Genomic DNA, 17,614 nt, shown 5'->3' on the forward strand with positions numbered 1-17,614 from the left:
ATGTTGCGATATGTCTTAGTTTCATATAAGCATTATGTATCATAAAAATCTGGTTATGGTTTGCTATTTTGGGTGACACATACTGCAAAATTTATATAAAACATTAACCTGATGGATGACAGGTACAAACATTGTATATTTTAGGTTGTTGCATTAGCCAACGTATGCTCATAACATAGATGAACAATACATATTCGCAACGCGTGTATATTATGGTCCATATACACACACACTTATTTTGAATACCACATTCAAAATTATTTTAATTTTAATTCGACTTCTACTTTCAAATTTTGTTCAGTTTCTTCGATTTCCATTTTCGAGAATTTGTTTTTATAGGAAACGCCATTGTTGTAGTAGGTACTGCCACAAATACGCACAACAACATTAATAATGTTAAAGTCTTTTTATGAGGTTGCCAAGCCCCACATATAAAATAAAAGCCATCTTCATTTTATTTTGACTTTAACTTTTGATTCCGTGGAATCATTTGTAATATTTTTATTTTGGTAAATTGTATTTATTTGTATTATAACAAATGTTTATTAACGATAAGGATATTATACAATAATGATCCTTCCGCAGGTTCACCTACGGAAACCTTGTTACGACTTTTACTTCCTCTAAATAATCAAGTTCGGTCAACTTTTGCGAAACAACCGTAACACGCAAGGCGTCACAGTGATCACGTCCGGAGACCTCACTAAATAATTCAATCGGTAGTAGCGACGGGCGGTGTGTACAAAGGGCAGGGACGTAATCAATGCGAGTTAATGACTCACACTTACTGGGAATTCCAAGTTCATGTGAACAGTTTCAGTTCACAATCCCAAGCATGAAAGTGGTTCAGCGGTTTACCCGGACCTCTCGGTCTAGGAAATACACGTTGATACTTTCATTGTAGCGCGCGTGCAGCCCAGGACATCTAAGGGCATCACAGACCTGTTATTGCTCAATCTCATTATTGCTAGACGCAATTTGTCCATTTAAGAAGCTAGTGTCCTTATAATGGGACAAACCAACAGGTACGGCTCCACTTACATAAACACATTCAAACACAATAAACATTTTACTGCCACCATGAATGAAGGCTACATAAGCTTCAGCACCATAATCCTGAAGATATCTATTTAATATATTTGAGTCTCGTTCGTTATCGGAATTAACCAGACAAATCACTCCACGAACTAAGAACGGCCATGCACCACCACCCATAGATTCGAGAAAGAGCTATCAATCTGTCTTACACACTTATGTTCGGACCTGGTAAGTTTTCCCGTGTTGAGTCAAATTAAGCCGCAGGCTCCACTCCTGGTGGTGCCCTTCCGTCAATTCCTTTAAGTTTCAGCTTTGCAACCATACTTCCCCCGGAGCCCAAAAGCTTTGGTTTCCCGGGAAGCGACTGAGAGAGCCATAAAAGTAGCTACACCCAATTGCTAGCTGGCATCGTTTATGGTTAGAACTAGGGCGGTATCTGATCGCCTTCGAACCTCTAACTTTCGTTCTTGATTAATGAAAACATCTTTGGCAAATGCTTTCGCTTAAGTTAGTCTTACGACGGTCCAAGAATTTCACCTCTCGCGTCGTAATACTAATGCCCCCAAACTGCTTCTATTAATCATTACCTCTTGATCTGAAAACCAATGAAAGCAGAACAGAGGTCTTATTTCATTATCCCATGCACAGAATATTCAGGCATTTGAAGCCTGCTTTAAGCACTCTAATTTGTTCAAAGTAATAGTACCGGCCCACAATAACACTCGTTTAAGAGCACTAGTGCAGGTTTTTAAATAGGAGGAACATATGAAAAAATACAAGTATTTAATCACATATAAGAACTCCACCGGTAATACGCTTACATACATAAAGGTATAGTACTAACCACAATTGTAAGTTGTACTACCCGTATGAAGCACAAGTTCAACTACGAACGTTTTAACCGCAACAACTTTAATATACGCTATTGGAGCTGGAATTACCGCGGCTGCTGGCACCAGACTTGCCCTCCAATTGGTCCTTGTTAAAGGATTTAAAGTGTACTCATTCCAATTACAGGGCCTCGGATATGAGTCCTGTATTGTTATTTTTCGTCACTACCTCCCCGAGCTGGGAGTGGGTAATTTACGCGCCTGCTGCCTTCCTTAGATGTGGTAGCCGTTTCTCAGGCTCCCTCTCCGGAATCGAACCCTGATTCCCCGTTACCCGTTGCAACCATGGTAGTCCTAGATACTACCATCAAAAGTTGATAGGGCAGACATTTGAAAGATCTGTCGTCGGTACAAGACCATACGATCTGCATGTTATCTAGAGTTCAACCAATATAACGATCTTGCGATCGCTTGGTTTTAGCCTAATAAAAGCACATGTCCCATAAGGTTCATGTTTTAATTGCATGTATTAGCTCTAGAATTACCACAGTTATCCAAGTAACTGTTAACGATCTAAGGAACCATAACTGATATAATGAGCCTTTTGCGGTTTCACTTTTAATTCGTGTGTACTTAGACATGCATGGCTTAATCTTTGAGACAAGCATATAACTACTGGCAGGATCAACCAGAATAATGTTTTTCCTTCATATTCCATTCATATATTTTGAATCGAAATAAGCAATATAATAGATATATAGATATATAGATTTTTCACTTTATATAATTCCATGATTTTTATTATATTGAATAAAATTCAATATTTCGCCTTTGGGTAAAATTTTAAATATATAAGTAAAAAAATCCATTCGATTACGGCCATTTTTATATAGCATTCGTAATCCATATTTTCATTTTTAATTTATACTTGTTTTACCAATATAACAAGAATTTCATCTAATTATTGTAATATATATATTTCTATAATTTTATCTTTTTATACATACATATTTCATTATAAAATATCATTTTATTTCCAACATACATAATTATTGTATCCACACATGTACAATTTTTGTTTAACCAATATAAATATTAAGTTAAATCATTTGCATTTTGAAGATAAATTTAAAATTTATCTCTTTTCATATATATCTCTGGTAATATATAACATAAAACCAAGCGCATATGATAATATTTCCACATTTAATATATAATTTTATATTTCTTTCATAAGAATCCATATTTGTATTATACCGTAACGATATAATAATCCAACTATACGGCAGGTAATAAATTAATATTTGCCTGCCTCCAAAAATTAACGATAATATATGGAAACGATTTGTTATTCTATATATAATAGAAACTTGACTTTTGTTTCAACGATATTATCTATAAAGCGTATATTCCTATTATCCGCGGAGCCAAGTCCCGTGTTCTATAGAACTGAGAAACAAATTTGTACGGATAATAATATACTTTATTGTATGTAACCAATATAAACATAATCCGAAATAAATATTTCGAATAATGCGGGAGGTCGGCAACCACTGCCTACCTATAGTAGTTTTTGAACCCGCTGTCCTCAAAGCGGGTATTTTCAATTCCGTTTGCCACCCAACATACGGGCTATTCTCTTATATATTAAGAGATTATAGGAACATTTCATTTTTTTTCCATTATTCATATATAATATGATTATTTTTTCCCTTATACATATAATAATTAATCATTTTCATATGTATATTATTTAATTTACTCATATAATTGCCAAAATCATATGAATACATAAGTTTTGAACAATATGAGAGGTCGGCAACCACTGCCTACCTATAGTAGTTTTTGAACCCTCTGTCGTAATTCCGGTCGTTTACACTACTATACCCTCTCACTATAATGGCTTTTCTCTATAATACTAAGAGAATGTGGGATATTTTCAGCATTTTTTCCCTTATACATATAATAATTAATAATTTTCATATGTATATTATTTAATTTACTCATATAATTGCCAAAATCATATAAATACATAAGTTTTGAACAATATCAGAGGTCAGCAACGGTCTTTCCTCTATAATACTAAGATAATATGGGAATATTTTCAGCATTTTTTCCCTTATACATTTATACATATAATAATTAATCATTTTCATATGTATATTATTTAATTTACTCATATTATTGCCAAAATCATATAAATACATAAGTTTTGAACAATATCAGAGGTCAGCAACGGTCTTTCCTCTATAATACTAAGATAATGTGGGAATATTTCATCATTTTTTCCTTTATACATTTATACATATAATATTTAATCATTTTATATGTATATTATTTAATTTACTCATATAATTGCCAAAATCATATAAATACATAAGTTTTGAACAATATCAGAGGTCGGCAACGGTCTTTCCTCTATAATACTAAGATAATATGGGAATATTTCAGCATTTTTTCCCTTATACATATAATAATTAATCATTTTCATATGTATATTATTTAATTTACTCGTATAATTGCCAAAATCCTATGAAGACATAAGAGAATACAATATGAGAGGTCGGCGCAACCATAATATAGTAGTTGATGACGAGGTGTTTGGCAACTTGATACAATTCTTTAAAAAGTCTTTATATTAATTATATGATAGGGACAATATCATATGCGTCACTAAATTGATGACGAGGTGTTTGGCAACGTGACACAAATCATTAAAGTCTTTATATTAATTATATGATAGAGACAATATCATATGCGTCACTAAATTGATGACGAGGTATTTGGCAACTTGATAGAATTCTTTAAAGTCTTTATATCAAAAATTATATGATAGGGACAATATCATATGCGTCACTAAATTGATGACGAGGTGTTTGGCAACTTGACACAATTCATTAAAGTCTTTATATTAATTATATGATAGAGACAATATCATATGCGTCACTAAATTGATGACGAGGTATTTGGCAACTTGATATAATTCTTTAAAGTCTTTATATCAAATATTATATGATAGGGACAATATCATATGCGTCACTAAATTGATGACGAGGTGTTTGGCAACTTGACACAATTCATTAAAGTCTTTATATTAATTATATTATAGGGACAATATCATATGCGTCACTAAATTGATGACGAGGTATTTGGCAACTTGATACAATTCTTTAAAGTTTTTATATCAAAAATTATATGATAGGGACAATATCATATGCGTCACTAAATTGATGACGAGGTGTTTGGCAACTTGACACAATTCATTAAAGTCTTTATATTAATTATATGATAGGGACAATATCATATGCGTCACTAAATTGATGACGAGGTATTTGGCAACTTGATACAATTCTTTAAAGTTTTTATATCAAAAATTATATGATAGGGACAATATCATATGCGTCACTAAATTGATGACGAGGTGTTTGGCAACTTGACACAATTCATTAAAGTCTTTATATTAATTATATGATAGAGACAATATCATATGCGTCACTAAATTGATGACGAGGTATTTGGCAACTTGATATAATTCTTTAAAGTCTTTATATCAAAAATTATATGATAGGGACAATATCATATGCGTCACTAAATTGATGACGAGGTGTTTGGCAACTTGACACAATTCATTAAAGTCTTTATATTAATTATATGATAGGGACAATATCATATGCGTCACTAAATTGATGACGAGGTATTTGGCAACTTGATACAATTCTTTAAAGTTTTTATATCAAAAATTATATGATAGGGACAATATCATATGCGTCACTAAATTGATGACGAGGTGTTTGGCAACTTGACACAATTCATTAAAGTCTTTATATTAATTATATGATAGGGACAATATCATATGCGTCACTAAATTGATGACGAGGTATTTGGCAACGTGATAGAATTCTTTAAAGTCTTTATATCAAAAATTATATGATAGGGACAATATCATATGCGTCACTAAATTGATGACGAGGTGTTTGTTTGGCTACAGGAAAAATCATTTATTTATCGAATCATCAAGCAAAGGATAAGCTTCAGTGGATCGCAGTATGGCAGCTGCTCAACCACTTACAACACCTTGCCTGTTACAAAAGTCGTTTACAATTGATTCTAGGCTTTGTCATTGTATTAAATAATGCTTTTATATGTAACTAGCGCGGCATCAGGTGATCGAAGATCCTCCTAATTTACTATGTTACAAATTACATTGGCATCACATCCATTGTCGTTTATAAAATAAATTATAAACTTTAAATGGTTTAGAAGCCATACAATGCAAATTGCCCCTTATTTATCATTGCAGTCCAGCACGGATACGACCTTAGAGGCGTTCAGGCATAATCCAACGGACGTAGCGTCATACCACTGTTCGCTCGAACAAGTATTGTGCCATTGGTCCGTACCTGCGGTTCCTCTCGTACTACGCAGGAATGCTGTCGCAACAACGTTTTGTCATTAGTAGGGTAAAACTAACCTGTCTCACGACGGTCTAAACCCAGCTCACGTTCCCTTGCATGGGTGAACAATCCAACGCTTGGTGAATTTTGCTTCACAATGATAGGAAGAGCCGACATCGAAGGATCAAAAAGCGACGTCGCTATGAACGCTTGGCCGCCACAAGCCAGTTATCCCTATGGTAACTTTTCTGACACCTCTTGTTAAAAACTCTTTAAACCAAAAGGATCGATAGGCCGAGCTTTTGCTGTCCCTGTGTGTACTGAACACCGAGATCAAGTCAGCATTTGCCCTTTTGCTCTATGTGTGGTTTCTGTCCGCACTGAGCTGGCCTTGGGACACCTCCGTTATTATTTGAGAGATGTACCGCCCCAGTCAAACTCCCTACCTGGCAATGTCCTTGAATTGGATCATACCTGAGTAATTGGAGTTATACCAAATTTTCAAATCAAAAATACATAAATGCATCGTTTTATTAAAGAATTTGTTTGCGATTATATAACAAACTCGTGATACTTTGATCAAGAAGCTTGCATCAAAACCCAATACCATAAGATATAATAAATATATCCGTATAATGGCTAGGAAATGATACACGTTCCATTTAATCAAGTAAGTAAGGAAACAATAAGAGTAGTGGTATTTCATTGACGATACCAAACCGAGGTCTAATATCTCCCACTTATTCTACACCTCTTATGTCTCCTTACACTGCCAGATTAGAGTCAAGCTCAAAAGGGTCTTCTTTCCCCGCTAATTATTCCAAGCCCGTTCCCTTGGCTGTGGTTTCGCTAGATAGTAGATAGGGACAGTAGGAATCTCGTTAATCCATTCATGCGCGTCACTAATTAGATGACGAGGCATTTGGCTACCTTAAGAGAGTCATAGTTACTCCCGCCGTTGACCCGCGCTTACTTGAATTTCTTCACTTTGACATTCAGAGCACTGGGCAGAAATCACATTGTGTCAACACCCGCTAGGGCCATCACAATGCTTTGTTTTAATTAGACAGTCGGATTCCCCAAGTCCGTGCCAGTTCTGAATTGATTGTTAATTGATAATCGTTATAATTGATAAGAACTAATTGGTTTAACCCAAATAGTATTCTTAAAAATTTTAGCAAGAAAGTTCCACAATTGGCTACGTAACTAAACTATCCGGGGAACAAGTAACTAACATAAATGCTAGAAACTCTATTTACCCAGAACGAGCACATAAACCATGTTATTGTTTCCCAATCAAGCCCGACTATCTCAATCTTCAGAGCCAATCCTTATCCCGAAGTTACGGATCTAATTTGCCGACTTCCCTTACCTACATTATTCTATCGACTAGAGACTCTTCACCTTGGAGACCAGCTGCGGATATTGGTACGGCCTGTTGAGAAGTTTGCGTGTCCCCACCATAAATTTTCAAGGTCCGAGGAGAAAATATCGACACAACAGTATATGTCATGCTCTTCTAGCCCATCTACCATATCTCTCTGCGAAAGACTTCCATGGTAGTACGGCTATAAAACAGAAAAGAAAACTCTTCCGATATCTCTCGACGGCTTCTTTATGGTCGTTCCTGTTGCCAGGATGAGCACGAGGCCCATATTTAATAACAAACGGATACTCAACAGGTTACGGAATTGGAACCGTATTCCCTTTCGTTCAAAATTATTCAAGTGTATTATATTCGCTTTGTTTATATAGTTAGGCATTTTTGTTTTACTTGAAAATTTTCGGCTTTCGCCTTGAACTTAGGACCGACTAACTCGTGATCAACCACTGTTCACACGAAACCCTTCTCCACTTCAGTCCTCCAAGGTCTCATTCGATTATTTGCTACTACCACCAAGATCTGTACCAATGGCAGCTCCATGCAGGCTTACGCCAAACACTTCTACGCATACCATTGTACCTTCCTACTCACTAAAGTTTCAAAATTTATATCACAAGTAATATAAATCATCTACTTTAGCGGTAATGTATAGGTATACAACTTAAGCGCCATCCATTTTAAGGGCTAGTTGCTTCGGCAGGTGAGTTGTTACACACTCCTTAGCGGATTTCGACTTCCATGATCACCGTCCTGCTGTTTTAAGCAACCAACGCCTTTCATGGTATCTGCATGAGTTGTTAATTTGGGCACCGTAACATTACGTTTGGTTCATCCCACAGCGCCAGTTCTGCTTACCAAAAGTGGCCCACTGGGCACATTATATCATAACCTTGAACTTCATATCAAGAAAGTTAAGGTTCTTACCCATTTAAAGTTTGAGAATAGGTTAAGATCGTTTCGACCCTAAGGCCTCTAATCATTCGCTTTACCAGATAAGATTATTTTATATAATATTAAAATGCACCAGCTATCCTGAGGGAAACTTCGGAAGGAACCAGCTACTAGATGGTTCGATTGGTCTTTCGCCCCTATACTCAATTCTGACAATCGATTTGCACGTCAGAACTGTTTCGGTCTTCCATCAGGGTTTCCCCTGACTTCAACCTGATCAAGTATAGTTCACCATCTTTCGGGTCACAGCATATATGCTCAAGGTACGTTCCAGTTAGAGGCATAAATAATATAAATATACATTATACATAACTATATAGAACGCCCCGGGATTGTGTTAATTAGCTATAAATAGCTAAAAAACTAATCCCATTATTAGTCAAGTTAATTACGCTATTAGGTTTACATCCCAATAACTTGCACATATGTTAGACTCCTTGGTCCGTGTTTCAAGACGGGTCCCGAAGGTATCCTGAATCTTTCGCATTGTTAATCATACAAGAGCATATAATAAACACAAAAATCAATGATAATTATGCCATTATATTTTTTTTTTTTTTTTTTTTTTTTTAGCGTGCGTTTATTTATTTAAAATCTGTCCTAGTGGACAATAATTAAATGGTTTTGCGGGGGAACATTAGCTTAAGGGATACTATTGTACATGTATTTGTGGCGGGTTTTATATGTGTTGTCTATTGTTGTGGAAGATCGAGAGGGTGTCTCCTCATGAGACGTCTGCTTGTTTGGCTATTGTCTAACAGGTTGGTGGCGAGGTGGTTAGGGTGGTTTTCGAGCCTTTTCAGGTATCTCTCGCTGAGCCTGGAGATTTCATCAGCGACTTGTGGGATTCCAAGTTCCCTATGTATGGCGACATTCTCGTGGTAGGGATGCGCATTACAGGCAATTCTCAAGCACCTATTCTGGAACCGCTGTATACGCAGGCGATTCGTGTGGCTTGCCGTGCCCCATAGCTGTATCCCGTAGGTCCAGATGGGCTTGAGAATTGCCTTGTACACCAGGATTTTGTGGTTCTGCCTTAGCTTGGACCCTCTCCCAATAAGCCAATGCATCTGCCTCAGACGCGCATCGGCCTGTATGCGTTTGCTGACGATGTGGGGACGCCAAGTGAGCCTGCGGTCCAGGGTAAGTCCTAGGTACTTGGGTGCGGGTGCGTTGGGAATGATGACTCCGTTTAGCGTGACCGGTGGGCAGTCTCCTCTCCTTAGTGCAAATGTTGTTTGGGTAGATTTTTCCGCGTTCACTACGATGTTCCACCTGCTGAGCCAGGGATGTAGCGCGTCCATTTGCCTTTGGATTGTTTCGGAGGCTTCTCGTGGGTCGGATGAGGAGGCGAGGAAAGCCGTGTCATCTGCATAAGTCGCTATAGTTAGGTTCCTGGAGGGGATTATGGGAAGGTCTGCGGTGTAAAGGGTGTACAGTATTGGTCCGAGCACACTGCCTTGCGGAACTCCAGCTCTGATCAGTCTGGGTAGGCTTATTGCACTTCCGCATCTGACTTGGAATGCTCTTCCCTCAGTGTAGGATTTGAGGAGGGTAAAATGGGGGCTTGGGAGGTAGGATTTGAGTTTATGGAGGAGTCCAGGATGCCAAACTCTGTCGAATGCCTGCTTCACGTCGAGCATTACAGCGCAGCAGTATTTCTTTTGCTCGAATGCCTCGAGGATCCGTTCGACTAGCCGGTGGCATTGCTCTGGTGTTCCGTGGGAGCGCCTGAAGCCAAACTGGTGATCGGGGATCAAACCAGCCTCATCCAGTACTGGCAATACTCTGCGCAAAAATACTCTTTCGAGTATTTTGGAGAGGATTGCCAGCAAACTAATCGGACGATAGGAGGCGAGATTGGCTTCAGGCTTACCAGGCTTGAGGAGGACAATAACCTCTGCTCTTTTCCACTCTTCCGGGAAGTACCCTAGCCGGAAGCAGCTGTTGTAAATGCTGGCCAGCATTTGTGTGCAGCGGAATGGGAGCATTTTTAGGGCCGCCGCATCTATACGATCCAGGCCTGGAGATTTGTTGTTCTTCAGTAGAGCAATCTCCTGCGCAACTTCCTCAGGGTCGACTGGTTCCAACGGGGGACCGGGAGAGCTTGGGCTATTGAGAAACCGGGCTGTTTCAGCATGTTCTTCGGCAGTGCAGCAGTCGAACGGAGAGAAGGCGTTGTAAAGGTGTTCGGCGAAAGCTTCTGCTCTTTCAGCATCCGAACGGCACCAGGATCCATCTGCTTTGCGCACTGCGGAAACCTTTTTGGCTGGTCGTTTAATGTGGCGGGTGACGTTCCACAGATTGTGGTCTGGGTCCCCGGGAGAGAGTTCCTCGAGGAATCTGAGGAAGGAGTCCTGGCGTAGGCTGGAGATCTTGTCCTTCAACTCCTTTGTGGCGTGATTGAGCGCTGTTTTGTCTCTTGGATTGCGCGTCAAGAACCAAACTCTCCTGAGACGCCTCTTCTCAGTCACGAGTGCCGCAATTTCCGGGGACCAGAGGTGGAGGTCCCTGCTAGGTGTTCTCGCAGTCTTTGGTGGCGGTGGGCTTGCGAATTCCGCAGCGTTTTGCATCTGCCTGGTGAGATTCCCGATAGCTTCATCAATGTTCCTGGGTGTGTTGAGGATGGGGTTCGGATTGACGGTGGAGAGCATCCAGGACGCGAACTTGGCGGCGTCGGTATATTTTCCAGTGAGCCTTCTGAGCGGGGTTTTCCTGAGGACTGGCGTGTTGATTAGCACGTTTATTGCACAGTGGTCTGACAGGAGATCAGCATTTGTTGTGCAGCTGATCTTCGCATGCCCTATGCCTTTCGACACAGCAAAGTCCAGTAGGTCTGGAGTCTTGAGGGGATTCGTTGGCCAGTGAGTGGGCTCGCCAGTGGAGTGGCAGTCCAGTCGGTGGCGTTGCAGGTACCCAAACAGAGTTTTCCCTTTGGGGTTGTTGGCGCGCGATCCCCACCAAGAATGTTTGGCGTTATAATCTCCAGCTGCTATGAAGCGGGGCCCAAAATGCTCGAAGAACTCACTGAGGTGAGATGCTGTTATGCGGTATCTGGGGGGAAAGTAGACCGCTCCAATGTCTAAATCTCCTTGCGGGCTGACAATCCTGATGACAGGACATTGTGCCCAGTCTTGCTGAAACGCGGGCAGCTCTAGGTATTGAATACCGCTCCTGATGAGGATGGCTGCTCCACCGCGTGCTCTGCCAGAAGGATGGTCTGCATGGATGAGGTCATATCCGCTGATATTAAAGTGGGATCTGGGGGAGAAGTGGGTTTCGGCTACGAGTAGGATATCGATCTGGTGGGTCTTCAGATGGTGCTCGACTATGGCCTTGCTGTTCTGCAGGCCGTTCGCATTCCAGACGACTAGGTGGAGCTTTAGTTGCATGACTTGCTGTTGAGAATGGTGGCCACCAGCTGTGTCATCTGGGTGAACATGCGCTCCATCATCCTTTCCATCATTCCTTCCATGCGAGCGAACATCGCTTCTATCTGACCGGAGTGTGGGGTTTCTGTTTGGGTTTGGACTGGGGTTGTGGGATTCTGCGGTGCTGCGTGCACTCCGTTGAGGGCGTCTCGGTAGCTCCTGCCAGAGGTGACGTTTGGTGATGCCACGGGCGGCGCCTTGTTAGCATTAGCGACGGGCCTTGTTTTCGGAGCAGCGAGTGCTTTGGCCCTTTTGTATGCAGGGCATCCCTTGAAAGACGCAGGATGGTCCGCCTGGCAGTGGAAGCAGCACGCTTTGTCGTCCTCCCTCTTCTCACATGCCCTCGATTCGTGAGGGCCTCCACACTTTACACATCGGTATTCCAGGAAGCAGTAACGCTGTGTATGACCGAATCCTTGGCACCTGAAGCATTGAGGCACGTCGTTGAACTTCTGCGGCGGTTCAATGGTTACTACCGACCTGCAGATCCGCTTGACTTGGTAGACGTCTTTGTTGTTGCTGGAAGGCTCCAGGTTGGCGAAGAATATTCCCAGCGGTTCTTTAGTTCTTCTGCCAATGGGATTGTGCAGATCTCTAACAGCGTGCCCTTGTCTGCGAAGGTCTTCAATGATTTCCTCACGATCGGTGGAGTGGTGGAGTCCTTTGATGACAACCTTGTATGCACGTTCATCTTTCGGCTGGAAAGTCCGATGCCTCTTGTTTTGGGCCACAAGTTGGAGACGCAGAGCTGTATAGGACTCTTTGTCCGGCATCATGACACGTACGTTGTTGCCATTCACGGTCTTGTAGGTAAAATTGTTCTTCGGGCCTACAAGAGTCGTGATCATCTTGACGAGTGCCGAGATGTTGGTCACATCGGGGATAAAAATCGGAGGTGGCTTGATGGTCTTCGGGGTGGGCTTTGGTTTCTCGGGGGTCTTGGGCTTGGAATCGTCTTTAGGTCCGGGTTCGTCATCAGAGCTCTCTTGGTCGTACTCGTCTTCTTCGGTCGAGAGTAAAGCGAAGGCGTTGTTGGCGAGCTTCTTGCGCAGAGCTGCGCTAGTGCTTGGCTTATCTTCCAGCTCCTCTCCCTGTGCTTTCTTTGCCGGTTTTCGCTTTATCTCGCCCGGCTCTGTATGCGAGGTGCTTCCCTCGCTGCTGGAGCTGCTCTTGCGTGTTCTCAGAGCCTTTTTGCGTGGTGTTGTTCCAAGCTTGTGGGTGCGCGGGGGGGCCTGCCAGTCCATCTTCTCCAAAGTTGATAAGGAGTGAGGAGGGGGGGGGGGGGGGGAAGCTGGGCACCGTAAGCCGGTGAGCCAGGCAGCACGTGGCTGCTGCTTTGCAATTATACCGCTGCTTCGAGCACTGGGTTTTTTGCGCTGATAACACGCACACTCGGGTGTGCGATGGTGTTAGTGCGAACTACCGTTAGGTACGTTGGCTGGGCCAATCAAAACGCGCGACAAGATCACGCGACGCGAAGTGGCTGGGCACAAGTAACGGGACTTACAACTGTGAACAATTTGCTAACAATTTGCTGTCGATCCGCAGGCACGTCTGCACTCGTCGAGTGTTCGATCGCGACTGATGCCATTATATAATTCCGAAAAATTAACGCTCTGTAATAATATAAATCTATCAGCACTTTATCAAATTAATAACATTTATTCTGTGTTAAAATGCAAGCAATTTAATTGGAATAAACTATAAGTTATATTTTATGATAAATTTGGGATATGCTAATAGATTACAATGTCCTTATATGGAAAAAATGCACATTATTCTTAATAATATTATTTAAATATTACAATTTTAATGATGAATTTTCCATAACGGATATTCAGGTTCATCGGGCTTAACCTCTAAGCAGTTTCACGTACTGTTTAACTCTCTATTCAGAGTTCTTTTCAACTTTCCCTCACGGTACTTGTTTACTATCGGTCTCATGGTTATATTTAGTTTTAGATGGAGTTTACCACCCACTTAGTGCTGCACTATCAAGCAACACGACTCTTTGGAAACATCATCTAGTAATCATTAACGTTATACGGGCCTGGCACCCTCTATGGGTAAATGGCCTCATTTAAGAAGGACTTAAATCATTAATTTCTCATACTAGAATATTGACGCTCCATACACTGCATCTCACATTTGCCATATAGACAAAGTGACTTAGTGCTGAACTGTTTTCTTTTCGCTCGCCGCTACTAAGAAAATCCTTGTTAGTTTCTTTTCCTCCCCTAATTAATATGCTTAAATTCAGGGGGTAGTCCCATATGAGTTGAGGTTGTATATATAACTATTTTTTGCCATAAATTCTTTATATATAAATGATAAAACAATCAATTAAATTCGTTATAAATAGTTCCAATAGTTCTTGTAAGCAAAGTTATTTTTTATCCATTTAACGAACCAACGAAGAATAATAACAAAACCAAGATTTTTCTTTTTCCGAATCATTAATAAGAGACAATTCTAGATGAAAAATATTTCAATTTTTTATGCTAGACATTTCTCAGTATTATTTGATTGAAAAAGAAAATATTTCTCTTCGTTTTTCACATTCAAATGTGAGATAATGTTTTTCATTTCTTTTTTAATATTATGAATAAAATCATTATTTAATCCAATAATATACCATATGCTTATAAAAAATTTATAAACAACTTAATTAGCATAGTCTTACAACCCTCAACCATATGTAGTCCAAGCAGCACTATAAAATTAATTAAAGTACATAACAGCATGGACTGCGATATGCGTTCAAAATGTCGATGTTCATGTGTCCTGCAGTTCACACGATGACGCACAGTTTGCTGCGTTCTTCATCGACCCATGAGCCGAGTGATCCACCGCTTAGAGTTTTATAATTCATTTTTATATAATATCAATATTGTTTTTATTGAAAGAAATTAAAAATACACCATTTTACTGGCATATATCAATTCCTTCAATAAATTTATTTTTATACCTAAAAATAAATGTTGCGATATGTCTTAGTTTCATATAAGCATTATGTATCATAAAAATCTGGTTATGGTTTGCTATTTTGGGTGACACATACTGCAAAATTTATATAAAACATTAACCTGATGGATGACAGGTACAAACATTGTATATTTTAGGTTGTTGCATTAGCCAACGTATGCTCATAACATAGATGAACAATACATATTCGCAACGCGTGTATATTATGGTCCATATACACACACACTTATTTTGAATACCACATTCAAAATTATTTTAATTTTAATTCGACTTCTACTTTCAAATTTTGTTCAGTTTCTTCGATTTCCATTTTCGAGAATTTGTTTTTATAGGAAACGCCATTGTTGTAGTAGGTACTGCCACAAATACGCACAACAACATTAATAATGTTAAAGTCTTTTTATGAGGTTGCCAAGCCCCACATATAAAATAAAAGCCATCTTCATTTTATTTTGACTTTAACTTTTGATTCCGTGGAATCATTTTGTAATATTTTTATTTTGGTAAATTGTATTTATTTGTATTATAACAAATGTTTATTAACGATAAGGATATTATACAATAATGATCCTTCCGCAGGTTCACCTACGGAAACCTTGTTACGACTTTTACTTCCTCTAAATAATCAAGTTCGGTCAACTTTTGCGAAACAACCGTAACACGCAAGGCGTCACAGTGATCACGTCCGGAGACCTCACTAAATAATTCAATCGGTAGTAGCGACGGGCGGTGTGTACAAAGGGCAGGGACGTAATCAATGCGAGTTAATGACTCACACTTACTGGGAATTCCAAGTTCATGTGAACAGTTTCAGTTCACAATCCCAAGCATGAAAGTGGTTCAGCGGTTTACCCGGACCTCTCGGTCTAGGAAATACACGTTGATACTTTCATTGTAGCGCGCGTGCAGCCCAGGACATCTAAGGGCATCACAGACCTGTTATTGCTCAATCTCATTATTGCTAGACGCAATTTGTCCATTTAAGAAGCTAGTGTCCTTATAATGGGACAAACCAACAGGTACGGCTCCACTTACATAAACACATTCAAACACAATAAACATTTTACTGCCACCATGAATGAAGGCTACATAAGCTTCAGCACCATAATCCTGAAGATATCTATTTAATATATTTGAGTCTCGTTCGTTATCGGAATTAACCAGACAAATCACTCCACGAACTAAGAACGGCCATGCACCACCACCCATAGATTCGAGAAAGAGCTATCAATCTGTCTTACACACTTATGTTCGGACCTGGTAAGTTTTCCCGTGTTGAGTCAAATTAAGCCGCAGGCTCCACTCCTGGTGGTGCCCTTCCGTCAATTCCTTTAAGTTTCAGCTTTGCAACCATACTTCCCCCGGAGCCCAAAAGCTTTGGTTTCCCGGGAAGCGACTGAGAGAGCCATAAAAGTAGCTACACCCAATTGCTAGCTGGCATCGTTTATGGTTAGAACTAGGGCGGTATCTGATCGCCTTCGAACCTCTAACTTTCGTTCTTGATTAATGAAAACATCTTTGGCAAATGCTTTCGCTTAAGTTAGTCTTACGACGGTCCAAGAATTTCACCTCTCGCGTCGTAATACTAATGCCCCCAAACTGCTTCTATTAATCATTACCTCTTGATCTGAAAACCAATGAAAGCAGAACAGAGGTCTTATTTCATTATCCCATGCACAGAATATTCAGGCATTTGAAGCCTGCTTTAAGCACTCTAATTTGTTCAAAGTAATAGTACCGGCCCACAATAACACTCGTTTAAGAGCACTAGTGCAGGTTTTTAAATAGGAGGAACATATGAAAAAATACAAGTATTTAATCACATATAAGAACTCCACCGGTAATACGCTTACATACATAAAGGTATAGTACTAACCACAATTGTAAGTTGTACTACCCGTATGAAGCACAAGTTCAACTACGAACGTTTTAACCGCAACAACTTTAATATACGCTATTGGAGCTGGAATTACCGCGGCTGCTGGCACCAGACTTGCCCTCCAATTGGTCCTTGTTAAAGGATTTAAAGTGTACTCATTCCAATTACAGGGCCTCGGATATGAGTCCTGTATTGTTATTTTTCGTCACTACCTCCCCGAGCTGGGAGTGGGTAATTTACGCGCCTGCTGCCTTCCTTAGATGTGGTAGCCGTTTCTCAGGCTCCCTCTCCGGAATCGAACCCTGATTCCCCGTTACCCGTTGCAACCATGGTAGTCCTAGATACTACCATCAAAAGTTGATAGGGCAGACATTTGAAAGATCTGTCGTCGGTACAAGACCATACGATCTGCATGTTATCTAGAGTTCAACCAATATAACGATCTTGCGATCGCTTGGTTTTAGCCTAATAAAAGCACATGTCCCATAAGGTTCATGTTTTAATTGCATGTATTAGCTCTAGAATTACCACAGTTATCCAAGTAACTGTTAACGATCTAAGGAACCATAACTGATATAATGAGCCTTTTGCGGTTTCACTTTTAATTCGTGTGTACTTAGACATGCATGGCTTAATCTTTGAGACAAGCATATAACTACTGGCAGGATCAACCAGAATAATGTTTTTCCTTCATATTCCATTCATATATTTTGAATCGAAAT

General features: G+C 40.0%; 3 non-coding genes and 1 pseudogene across 3 annotated transcripts; all 4 read right to left on the minus strand.

Annotated features, from left to right (window-relative positions):
- Positions 1–568: 568 nt before the first annotated feature.
- LOC117149414 lies at positions 569–2,563 on the minus strand. Its single transcript, XR_004460281.1, has one exon. It is a non-coding gene; the product is annotated as a small subunit ribosomal RNA (ribosomal RNA).
- Positions 2,564–5,873: 3,310 nt separating this feature from the next.
- LOC117149419 lies at positions 5,874–14,315 on the minus strand (annotated as a pseudogene).
- A 395-nt stretch (positions 14,316–14,710) lies between these two features.
- On the minus strand, positions 14,711–14,889 carry LOC117149427. The gene has a single exon (XR_004460290.1). It is a non-coding gene; the product is annotated as a 5.8S ribosomal RNA (ribosomal RNA).
- A 686-nt stretch (positions 14,890–15,575) lies between these two features.
- On the minus strand, positions 15,576–17,570 carry LOC117149415. Its single transcript, XR_004460282.1, has one exon. It is a non-coding gene; the product is annotated as a small subunit ribosomal RNA (ribosomal RNA).
- Positions 17,571–17,614: the final 44 nt, after the last annotated feature.

This window comes from Drosophila mauritiana, unplaced genomic scaffold (genome assembly GCF_004382145.1).
Source record: "Drosophila mauritiana strain mau12 unplaced genomic scaffold, ASM438214v1 U_21, whole genome shotgun sequence".
Lineage (NCBI taxonomy): Eukaryota > Metazoa > Arthropoda > Insecta > Diptera > Drosophilidae > Drosophila > Drosophila mauritiana.